Here is a 13,720-nt window from a genome sequence, read left to right on the forward strand (position 1 = left end):
TTAGCGGAATTATCACCATTTTTTACCAAATTTTTTCCCAAATTTTTTTTCTATTTTTTGTAATCACCCAAATGTATTGTAAATACGTGTTTTAGATGTAAAATAATGTGAACTTAACGATAAAAATATAAAAAGTATGATTAGTTCAATACAAATGACTTTAAACGATATTTAGCGGAATTATCACCATTTTTTACCAAATTTTTTCCCAAATTTTTTTCTATTTTTTTTATTCACCCAAATGTATTGTAAATACGTGTTTTAGATGTAAAATAATGTGAACTTAACGATAAAAATATAAAAAGTATGATTAGTTCAATACAAATGACTTTAAACGATATTTAGCGGAATTATCACCATTTTTTACCCAATTTTTTCCCAAATTTTTTTTCTATTTTTTGTATTCACCCAAATGTATTGTAAACACGTGTTTTAGATGTAAAATAATGTGAACTTAACGTTAAAAATATAAAAAGTATGATTAGTTCAATACAAATGACTTTAAACGATATTTAGCGGAATTATCACCATTTTTTACCAAATTTTTTCCCAAATTTTTTTTCTATTTTTTGTATTCACCCAAATGTATTGTAAATACGTGTTTTAGATGTAAAATAATGTGAACTTAACGATAAAAATATAAAAAGTATGATTAGTTCAATACAAATGACTTTAAACGATATTTAGCGGAATTATCACCATTTTTTACCAAATTTTTTTTCTATTTTTTGTATTCACCCAAATGTATTGTAAACTCGTGTTTTAGATGTAAAATAATGTGAACTTAACGTTAAAAATATAAAAAGTATGATTAGTTTAATAGAAATGACTTAAGACGATATTTAGCGGATTCATCACCTGTATTTCAAAATTTTTTTACGACCATTTATATTCACCCATATGTATTGTAAAGACGTGTTTTAGATGTAAAATAATGTGAACTTAACGATAAAAATATAAAAAGTATGATTAGTTCAATACAAATGACTTTAAACGATATTTAGCGGAATTATCACCATTTTTTACCAAATTTTTTCCCAAATTTTTTTCTATTTTTTTTATTCACCCAAATGTATTGTAAATACGTGTTTTAGATGTAAAATAATGTGAACTTAACGATAAAAATATAAAAAGTATGATTAGTTCAATACAAATGACTTTAAACGATATTTAGCGGAATTATCACCATTTTTTACCCAATTTTTTCCCAAATTTTTTTTCTATTTTTTGTATTCACCCAAATGTATTGTAAACACGTGTTTTAGATGTAAAATAATGTGAACTTAACGTTAAAAATATAAAAAGTATGATTAGTTCAATACAAATGACTTTAAACGATATTTAGCGGAATTATCACCATTTTTTACCAAATTTTTTCCCAAATTTTTTTTCTATTTTTTGTATTCACCCAAATGTATTGTAAATACGTGTTTTAGATGTAAAATAATGTGACCTTAACGATAAAAATATAAAAAGTATGATTAGTTCAATACAAATGACTTTAAACGATATTTAGCGGAATTATCACCATTTTTTACCAAATTTTTTTTCTATTTTTTTTATTCACCCAAATGTATTGTAAATACGTGTTTTAGATGTAAAATAATGTGAACTTAACGATAAAAATATAAAAAGTATGATTAGTTCAATACAAATGACTTTAAACGATATTTAGCGGAATTATCACCATTTTTACCCAATTTTTTCCCAAATTTTTTTTCTATTTTTTGTATTCACCCAAATGTATTGTAAACACGTGTTTTAGATGTAAAATAATGTGAACTTAACGTTAAAAATATAAAAAGTATGATTAGTTTAATAGAAATGACTTAAGACGATATTTAGCGGATTCATCACCTGTATTTCAAAATTTTTTTACGACCTTTTATATTCACCCAAATGTATTGTAAAGACGTGTTTTAGATGTAAAATAATGTGAACTTAACGATAAAAATATAAAAAGTATGATTAGTTCAATACAAATGACTTTAAACGATATTTAGCGGAATTATCACCATTTTTTACCAAATTTTTTTTCTATTTTTTGTATTCACCCAAATGTATTGTAAATACGTGTTTTAGATGTAAAATAATGTGAACTTAACGATAAAATTATAAAAAGTATGATTAGTTCAATACAAATGACTTTAAACGATATTTAGCGGAATTATCACCATTTTATACCAAATTTTTTTTCTATTTTTTGTATTCACCCAAATGTATTGTAAACTCGTGTTTTAGATGTAAAATAATGTGAACTTAACGTTAAAAATATAAAAAGTATGATTAGTTTAATAGAAATGACTTAAGACGATATTTAGCGGATTCATCACCTGTATTTCAAAATTTTTTTACGACCTTTTATATTCACCCAAATGTATTGTAAAGACGTGTTTTAGATGTAAAATAATGTGAACTTAACGATAAAAATATAAAAAGTATGATTAGTTCAATACAAATGACTTTAAACGATATTTAGCGGAATTATCACCATTTTTTATTAAATTTTTTCCCAAATTTTTTTTCTATTTTTTGTATTCACCCAAATGTATTGTAAATACGTGTTTTAGAAGTAAAATAATGTGAACTTAACGATAAAAATATAAAAAGTATGATTAGTTCAATACAAATGACTTTAAACGATATTTAGCGGAATTATCACCATTTTTTACCAAATTTTTTTTCTATTTTTTGTATTCACCCAAATGTATTGTAAACTCGTGTTTTAGATGTAAAATAATCTGAACTTAACGTTAAAAATATAAAAAGTATGATTAGTTTAATAGAAATGACTTAAGACGATATTTAGCGGATTCATCACCTGTATTTCAAAATTTTTTTACGACCTTTTATATTCACCCAAATGTATTGTAAAGACGTGTTTTAGATGTAAAATAATGTGAACTTAACGATAAAAATATAAAAAGTATGATTAGTTCAATACAAATGACTTTAAACGATATTTAGCGGAATTATCACCATTTTTTACCAAATTTTTTCCCAAATTTTTTTTCTAATTTTTTGTATTCACCCAAATGTATTGTAAATACGTGTTTTAGATGTAAAATAATGTGAACTTAACGATAAAAATATAAAAAGTATGATTAGTTCAATACAAATGACTTTAAACGATATTTAGCGGAATTATCACCATTTTTTACCAAATTTTTTCCCAAATTTTTTTTCTATTTTTTGTATTCACCCAAATGTATTGTAAACACGTGTTTTAGATGTAAAATAATGTGAACTTAACGTTAAAAATATAAAAAGTATGATTAGTTTAATAGAAATGACTTATGACGATATTTAGCGGATTCATCAGCTGTATTTCAAAATTTTTTTACGACCTTTTATATTCACCCAAATGTATTGTAAAGACGTGTTTTAGATGTAAAATTATGTGAACTTAACGATAAAAATATAAAAAGTATGATTAGTTCAATACAAATGACTTTAAACGATATTTAGCGGAATTATCACCATTTTTTACCCAATTTTTTCCCAAATTTTTTTTCTATTTTTTGTATTCACCCAAATGTATTGTAAATACGTGTTTTAGATGTAAAATAATGTGAACTTAACGATAAAAATATAAAAAGTATGATTAGTTCAATACAAATGACTTTAAACGATATTTAGCGGAATTATCACCATTTTTTCCCAAATTTTTTTTCTATTTTTTGTATTCACCCAAATGTATTGTAAACACGTGTTTTAGATGTAAAATAATGTGAACTTAACGTTAAAAATATAAAAAGTATGATTAGTTTAATAGAAATGACTTAAGACGATATTTAGCGGATTCATCAGCTGTATTTCAAAATTTTTTTACGACCTTTTATATTCACCCAAATGTATTGTAAATACGTGTTTTAGATGTAAAATAATGTGAACTTAACGATAAAAATATAAAAAGTATGATTAGTTCAATACAAATGACTTTAAACGATATTTAGCGGAATTATCACCATTTTTTACCAAATTATTTCCCAAATTTTTTTTCTATTTTTTGTATTCACTCAAATGTATTGTAAATACGTGTTTTAGATGTAAAATAATGTGAACTTAACGATAAAAATATAAAAAGTATGATTAGTTCAATACAAATGACTTTAAACGATATTTAGCGGAATTATCACCATTTTTTACCCAATTTTTTCCCATATTTTTTTTCTATTTTTTGTATTCACCCAAATGTATTGTAAATACGTGTTTTAGATGTAAAATAATGTGAACTTAACGTTAAAAATATAAAAAGTATGATTAGTTTAATAGAAATGACTTAAGACGATATTTAGCGGATTCATCACCTGTATATCAAAATTTTTTTAAGACCTTTTATATTCACCCAAATGTATTGTAAAGACGTGTTTTAGATGTAAAATAATGTGAACTTAACGATAAAAATATAAAAAGTATGATTAGTTCAATACAAATGACTTTAAACGATATTTAGCGGAATTATCACCATTTTTTACCCAATTTTTTCCCAAATTTTTTTTCTATTTTTTGTATTCACCCAAATGTATTGTAAATACGTGTTTTAGATGTAAAATAATGTGAACATAACGATAAAAATATAAAAAGTATGATTAGTTCAATACAAATGACTTTAAACGATATTTAGCGGAATTGTCACCATTTTTTACCAAATTTTTTCCCAAATTTTTTTTCTATTTTTTGTATTCACCCAAATGTATTGTAAATACGTGTTTTAGATGTAAAATAATGTGAACTTAACGATAAAAATATAAAAAGTATGATTAGTTCAATACAAATGACTTTAAACGATATTTAGCGGAATTATCACCATTTTTTACCAAATTTTTTTTCTATTTTTTGTATTCACCCAAATGTATTGTAAACACGTGTTTTAGATGTAAAATAATGTGAACTTAACGTTAAAAATATAAAAAGTATGATTAGTTTAATAGAAATGACTTAAGACGATATTTAGCGGTTTCATCACCTGTATTTAAAAATTTTTTTACGACCTTTTATATTCACCCAAATGTATTGTAAAGACGTGTTTTAGATGTAAAATTATGTGAACTTAACGATAAAAATATAAAAAGTATGATTAGTTCAATACAAATGACTTTAAACGATATTTAGCGGAATTATCACCATTTTTTACCCAATTTTTTCCCAAATTTTTTTTCTATATTTTGTATTCACCCAAATGTATTGTAAATACGTGTTTTAGATGTGAAATAATGTGAACTTAACGATAAAAATATAAAAAGTATGATTAGTTCAATACAAATGACTTTAAACGATATTTAGCGGAATTATCACCATTTTTTACCAAATTTTTTCCCAAATTTTTTTTCTAATTTTTTGTATTCACCCAAATGTATTGTAAATACGTGTTTTAGATGTAAAATAATGTGAACTTAACGATAAAAATATAAAAAGTATGATTAGTTCAATACAAATGACTTTAAACGATATTTAGCGGAATTATCACCATTTTTTACCAAATTTTTTCCCAAATTTTTTTTCTATTTTTTGTATTCACCCAAATGTATTGTAAACACGTGTTTTAGATGTAAAATAATGTGAACTTAACGTTAAAAATATAAAAAGTATGATTAGTTTAATAGAAATGACTTAAGACGATATTTAGCGGATTCATCAGCTGTATTTCAAAATTTTTTTACGACCTTTTATATTCACCCAAATGTATTGTAAATACGTGTTTTAGATGTAAAATAATGTGAACTTAACGATAAAAATATAAAAAGTATGATTAGTTCAATACAAATGACTTTAAACGATATTTAGCGGAATTATCACCATTTTTTACCAAATTATTTCCCAAATTTTTTTTCTATTTTTTGTATTCACTCAAATGTATTGTAAATACGTGTTTTAGATGTAAAATAATGTGAACTTAACGATAAAAATATAAAAAGTATGATTAGTTCAATACAAATGACTTTAAACGATATTTAGCGGAATTATCACCATTTTTTACCCAATTTTTTCCCATATTTTTTTTCTATTTTTTGTATTCACCCAAATGTATTGTAAATACGTGTTTTAGATGTAAAATAATGTGAACTTAACGTTAAAAATATAAAAAGTATGATTAGTTTAATAGAAATGACTTAAGACGATATTTAGCGGATTCATCACCTGTATATCAAAATTTTTTTAAGACCTTTTATATTCACCCAAATGTATTGTAAAGACGTGTTTTAGATGTAAAATAATGTGAACTTAACGATAAAAATATAAAAAGTATGATTAGTTCAATACAAATGACTTTAAACGATATTTAGCGGAATTATCACCATTTTTTACCCAATTTTTTCCCAAATTTTTTTTCTATTTTTTGTATTCACCCAAATGTATTGTAAATACGTGTTTTAGATGTAAAATAATGTGAACATAACGATAAAAATATAAAAAGTATGATTAGTTCAATACAAATGACTTTAAACGATATTTAGCGGAATTGTCACCATTTTTTACCAAATTTTTTCCCAAATTTTTTTTCTATTTTTTGTATTCACCCAAATGTATTGTAAATACGTGTTTTAGATGTAAAATAATGTGAACTTAACGATAAAAATATAAAAAGTATGATTAGTTCAATACAAATGACTTTAAACGATATTTAGCGGAATTATCACCATTTTTTACCAAATTTTTTTTCTATTTTTTGTATTCACCCAAATGTATTGTAAACACGTGTTTTAGATGTAAAATAATGTGAACTTAACGTTAAAAATATAAAAAGTATGATTAGTTTAATAGAAATGACTTAAGACGATATTTAGCGGTTTCATCACCTGTATTTAAAAATTTTTTTACGACCTTTTATATTCACCCAAATGTATTGTAAAGACGTGTTTTAGATGTAAAATTATGTGAACTTAACGATAAAAATATAAAAAGTATGATTAGTTCAATACAAATGACTTTAAACGATATTTAGCGGAATTATCACCATTTTTTACCCAATTTTTTCCCAAATTTTTTTTCTATATTTTGTATTCACCCAAATGTATTGTAAATACGTGTTTTAGATGTGAAATAATGTGAACTTAACGATAAAAATATAAAAAGTATGATTAGTTCAATACAAATGACTTTAAACGATATTTAGCGGAATTATCACCATTTTTTACCAAATTTTTTCCCAAATTTTTTTTCTAATTTTTTGTATTCACCCAAATGTATTGTAAATACGTGTTTTAGATGTAAAATAATGTGAACTTAACGATAAAAATATAAAAAGTATGATTAGTTCAATACAAATGACTTTAAACGATATTTAGCGGAATTATCACCATTTTTTACCAAATTTTTTCCCAAATTTTTTTTCTATTTTTTGTATTCACCCAAATGTATTGTAAATACGTGTTTTAGATGTAAAATAATGTGAACTTAACGATAAAAATATAAAAAGTATGATTAGTTTAATAGAAATGACTTATGACGATATTTAGCGGATTCATCAGCTGTATTTCAAAATTTTTTTACGACCTTTTATATTCACCCAAATGTATTGTAAATACGTGTTTTAGATGTAAAATAATGTGAACTTAACGATAAAAATATAAAAAGTATGATTAGTTCAATACAAATGACTTTAAACGATATTTAGCGGAATTATCACCATTTTTTACCAAATTTTTTTTCTATTTTTTGTATTCACCCAAATGTATTGTAAACACGTGTTTTAGATGTAAAATAATGTGAACTTAACGTTAAAAATATAAAAAGTATGATTAGTTTAATAGAAATGACTTAAGACGATATTTAGCGGTTTCATCACCTGTATTTAAAAATTTTTTTACGACCTTTTATATTCACCCAAATGTATTGTAAAGACGTGTTTTAGATGTAAAATTATGTGAACTTAACGATAAAAATATAAAAAGTATGATTAGTTCAATACAAATGACTTTAAACGATATTTAGCGGAATTATCACCATTTTTTACCAAATTTTTTCCCAAATTTTTTTTCTAATTTTTTGTATTCACCCAAATGTATTGTAAATACGTGTTTTAGATGTAAAATAATGTGAACTTAACGATAAAAATATAAAAAGTATGATTAGTTCAATACAAATGACTTTAAACGATATTTAGCGGAATTATCACCATTTTTTACCAAATTTTTTCCCAAATTTTTTTTCTATTTTTTGTATTCACCCAAATGTATTGTAAACACGTGTTTTAGATGTAAAATAATGTGAACTTAACGTTAAAAATATAAAAAGTATGATTAGTTTAATAGAAATGACTTATGACGATATTTAGCGGATTCATCAGCTGTATTTCAAAATTTTTTTACGACCTTTTATATTCACCCAAATGTATTGTAAAGACGTGTTTTAGATGTAAAATTATGTGAACTTAACGATAAAAATATAAAAAGTATGATTAGTTCAATACAAATGACTTTAAACGATATTTAGCGGAATTATCACCATTTTTTACCCAATTTTTTCCCAAATTTTTTTTCTATTTTTTGTATTCACCCAAATGTATTGTAAATACGTGTTTTAGATGTAAAATAATGTGAACTTAACGATAAAAATATAAAAAGTATGATTAGTTCAATACAAATGACTTTAAACGATATTTAGCGGAATTATCACCATTTTTTCCCAAATTTTTTTTCTATTTTTTGTATTCACCCAAATGTATTGTAAACACGTGTTTTAGATGTAAAATAATGTGAACTTAACGTTAAAAATATAAAAAGTATGATTAGTTTAATAGAAATGACTTAAGACGATATTTAGCGGATTCATCAGCTGTATTTCAAAATTTTTTTACGACCTTTTATATTCACCCAAATGTATTGTAAATACGTGTTTTAGATGTAAAATAATGTGAACTTAACGATAAAAATATAAAAAGTATGATTAGTTCAATACAAATGACTTTAAACGATATTTAGCGGAATTATCACCATTTTTTACCAAATTATTTCCCAAATTTTTTTTCTATTTTTTGTATTCACTCAAATGTATTGTAAATACGTGTTTTAGATGTAAAATAATGTGAACTTAACGATAAAAATATAAAAAGTATGATTAGTTCAATACAAATGACTTTAAACGATATTTAGCGGAATTATCACCATTTTTTACCCAATTTTTTCCCATATTTTTTTTCTATTTTTTGTATTCACCCAAATGTATTGTAAATACGTGTTTTAGATGTAAAATAATGTGAACTTAACGTTAAAAATATAAAAAGTATGATTAGTTTAATAGAAATGACTTAAGACGATATTTAGCGGATTCATCACCTGTATATCAAAATTTTTTTAAGACCTTTTATATTCACCCAAATGTATTGTAAAGACGTGTTTTAGATGTAAAATAATGTGAACTTAACGATAAAAATATAAAAAGTATGATTAGTTCAATACAAATGACTTTAAACGATATTTAGCGGAATTATCACCATTTTTTACCCAATTTTTTCCCAAATTTTTTTTCTATTTTTTGTATTCACCCAAATGTATTGTAAATACGTGTTTTAGATGTAAAATAATGTGAACATAACGATAAAAATATAAAAAGTATGATTAGTTCAATACAAATGACTTTAAACGATATTTAGCGGAATTGTCACCATTTTTTACCAAATTTTTTCCCAAATTTTTTTTCTATTTTTTGTATTCACCCAAATGTATTGTAAATACGTGTTTTAGATGTAAAATAATGTGAACTTAACGATAAAAATATAAAAAGTATGATTAGTTCAATACAAATGACTTTAAACGATATTTAGCGGAATTATCACCATTTTTTACCAAATTTTTTTTCTATTTTTTGTATTCACCCAAATGTATTGTAAACACGTGTTTTAGATGTAAAATAATGTGAACTTAACGTTAAAAATATAAAAAGTATGATTAGTTTAATAGAAATGACTTAAGACGATATTTAGCGGTTTCATCACCTGTATTTAAAAATTTTTTTACGACCTTTTATATTCACCCAAATGTATTGTAAAGACGTGTTTTAGATGTAAAATTATGTGAACTTAACGATAAAAATATAAAAAGTATGATTAGTTCAATACAAATGACTTTAAACGATATTTAGCGGAATTATCACCATTTTTTACCCAATTTTTTCCCAAATTTTTTTTCTATATTTTGTATTCACCCAAATGTATTGTAAATACGTGTTTTAGATGTGAAATAATGTGAACTTAACGATAAAAATATAAAAAGTATGATTAGTTCAATACAAATGACTTTAAACGATATTTAGCGGAATTATCACCATTTTTTACCAAATTTTTTCCCAAATTTTTTTTCTAATTTTTTGTATTCACCCAAATGTATTGTAAATACGTGTTTTAGATGTAAAATAATGTGAACTTAACGATAAAAATATAAAAAGTATGATTAGTTCAATACAAATGACTTTAAACGATATTTAGCGGAATTATCACCATTTTTTACCAAATTTTTTCCCAAATTTTTTTTCTATTTTTTGTATTCACCCAAATGTATTGTAAATACGTGTTTTAGATGTAAAATAATGTGAACTTAACGATAAAAATATAAAAAGTATGATTAGTTTAATAGAAATGACTTATGACGATATTTAGCGGATTCATCAGCTGTATTTCAAAATTTTTTTACGACCTTTTATATTCACCCAAATGTATTGTAAATACGTGTTTTAGATGTAAAATAATGTGAACTTAACGATAAAAATATAAAAAGTATGATTAGTTCAATACAAATGACTTTAAACGATATTTAGCGGAATTATCACCATTTTTTACCAAATTTTTTTTCTATTTTTTGTATTCACCCAAATGTATTGTAAACACGTGTTTTAGATGTAAAATAATGTGAACTTAACGTTAAAAATATAAAAAGTATGATTAGTTTAATAGAAATGACTTAAGACGATATTTAGCGGTTTCATCACCTGTATTTAAAAATTTTTTTACGACCTTTTATATTCACCCAAATGTATTGTAAAGACGTGTTTTAGATGTAAAATTATGTGAACTTAACGATAAAAATATAAAAAGTATGATTAGTTCAATACAAATGACTTTAAACGATATTTAGCGGAATTATCACCATTTTTTACCCAATTTTTTCCCAAATTATTTTACGACCTTTTATATTCACCCAAATGTATTGTAAAGACGTGTTTTAGATGTAAAATAATGTGAACTTAACGATAAAAATATAAAAAGTATGATTAGTTCAATACAAATGACTTTAAACGATATTTAGCGGAATTATCACCATTTTTTACCCAATTTTTTCCCAAATTTTTTTTCTATATTTTGTATTCACCCAAATGTATTGTAAATACGTGTTTTAGATGTGAAATAATGTGAACTTAACGATAAAAATATAAAAAGTATGATTAGTTCAATACAAATGACTTTAAACGATATTTAGCGGAATTATCACCATTTTTTACCAAATTTTTTCCCAAATTTTTTTTCTAATTTTTTGTATTCACCCAAATGTATTGTAAATACGTGTTTTAGATGTAAAATAATGTGAACTTAACGATAAAAATATAAAAAGTATGATTAGTTCAATACAAATGACTTTAAACGATATTTAGCGGAATTATCACCATTTTTTACCAAATTTTTTTTCTATTTTTTGTATTCACCCAAATGTATTGTAAACACGTGTTTTAGATGTAAAATAATGTGAACTTAACGTTAAAAATATAAAAAGTATGATTAGTTTAATAGAAATGACTTAAGACGATATTTAGCGGTTTCATCACCTGTATTTAAAAATTTTTTTACGACCTTTTATATTCACCCAAATGTATTGTAAAGACGTGTTTTAGATGTAAAATTATGTGAACTTAACGATAAAAATATAAAAAGTATGATTAGTTCAATACAAATGACTTTAAACGATATTTAGCGGAATTATCACCATTTTTTACCCAATTTTTTCCCAAATTTTTTTCTATTTTTTTTATTCACCCAAATGTATTGTAAATACGTGTTTTAGATGTAAAATAATGTGAACTTAACGATAAAAATATAAAAAGTATGATTAGTTCAATACAAATGACTTTAAACGATATTTAGCGGAATTATCACCATTTTTTACCCAATTTTTTCCCAAATTTTTTTTCTATTTTTTGTATTCACCCAAATGTATTGTAAACACGTGTTTTAGATGTAAAATAATGTGAACTTAACGTTAAAAATATAAAAAGTATGATTAGTTCAATACAAATGACTTTAAACGATATTTAGCGGAATTATCACCATTTTTTACCAAATTTTTTCCCAAATTTTTTTTCTATTTTTTGTATTCACCCAAATGTATTGTAAATACGTGTTTTAGATGTAAAATAATGTGAACTTAACGATAAAAATATAAAAAGTATGATTAGTTCAATACAAATGACTTTAAACGATATTTAGCGGAATTATCACCATTTTTTACCAAATTTTTTTTCTATTTTTTGTATTCACCCAAATGTATTGTAAACTCGTGTTTTAGATGTAAAATAATGTGAACTTAACGTTAAAAATATAAAAAGTATGATTAGTTTAATAGAAATGACTTAAGACGATATTTAGCGGATTCATCACCTGTATTTCAAAATTTTTTTACGACCATTTATATTCACCCATATGTATTGTAAAGACGTGTTTTAGATGTAAAATAATGTGAACTTAACGATAAAAATATAAAAAGTATGATTAGTTCAATACAAATGACTTTAAACGATATTTAGCGGAATTATCACCATTTTTTACCAAATTTTTTCCCAAATTTTTTTCTATTTTTTTTATTCACCCAAATGTATTGTAAATACGTGTTTTAGATGTAAAATAATGTGAACTTAACGATAAAAATATAAAAAGTATGATTAGTTCAATACAAATGACTTTAAACGATATTTAGCGGAATTATCACCATTTTTTACCCAATTTTTTCCCAAATTTTTTTTCTATTTTTTGTATTCACCCAAATGTATTGTAAACACGTGTTTTAGATGTAAAATAATGTGAACTTAACGTTAAAAATATAAAAAGTATGATTAGTTCAATACAAATGACTTTAAACGATATTTAGCGGAATTATCACCATTTTTTACCAAATTTTTTCCCAAATTTTTTTTCTATTTTTTGTATTCACCCAAATGTATTGTAAATACGTGTTTTAGATGTAAAATAATGTGACCTTAACGATAAAAATATAAAAAGTATGATTAGTTCAATACAAATGACTTTAAACGATATTTAGCGGAATTATCACCATTTTTTACCAAATTTTTTTTCTATTTTTTTTATTCACCCAAATGTATTGTAAATACGTGTTTTAGATGTAAAATAATGTGATCTTAACGATAAAAATATAAAAAGTATGATTAGTTCAATACAAATGACTTTAAACGATATTTAGCGGAATTATCACCATTTTTACCCAATTTTTTCCCAAATTTTTTTTCTATTTTTTGTATTCACCCAAATGTATTGTAAACACGTGTTTTAGATGTAAAATAATGTGAACTTAACGTTAAAAATATAAAAAGTATGATTAGTTCAATACAAATGACTTTAAACGATATTTAGCGGAATTATCACCATTTTTTACCAAATTTTTTCCCAAATTTTTTTTCTATTTTTTGTATTCACCCAAATGTATTGTAAATACGTGTTTTAGATGTAAAATAATGTGAACTTAACGATAAAAATATAAAAAGTATGATTAGTTCAATA

This window comes from Diuraphis noxia, unplaced genomic scaffold (assembly GCF_037042655.1).
Source record: "Diuraphis noxia isolate RWA-SAM2 unplaced genomic scaffold, SU_Dnox_SAM2 contig0011, whole genome shotgun sequence".
Lineage (NCBI taxonomy): Eukaryota > Metazoa > Arthropoda > Insecta > Hemiptera > Aphididae > Diuraphis > Diuraphis noxia.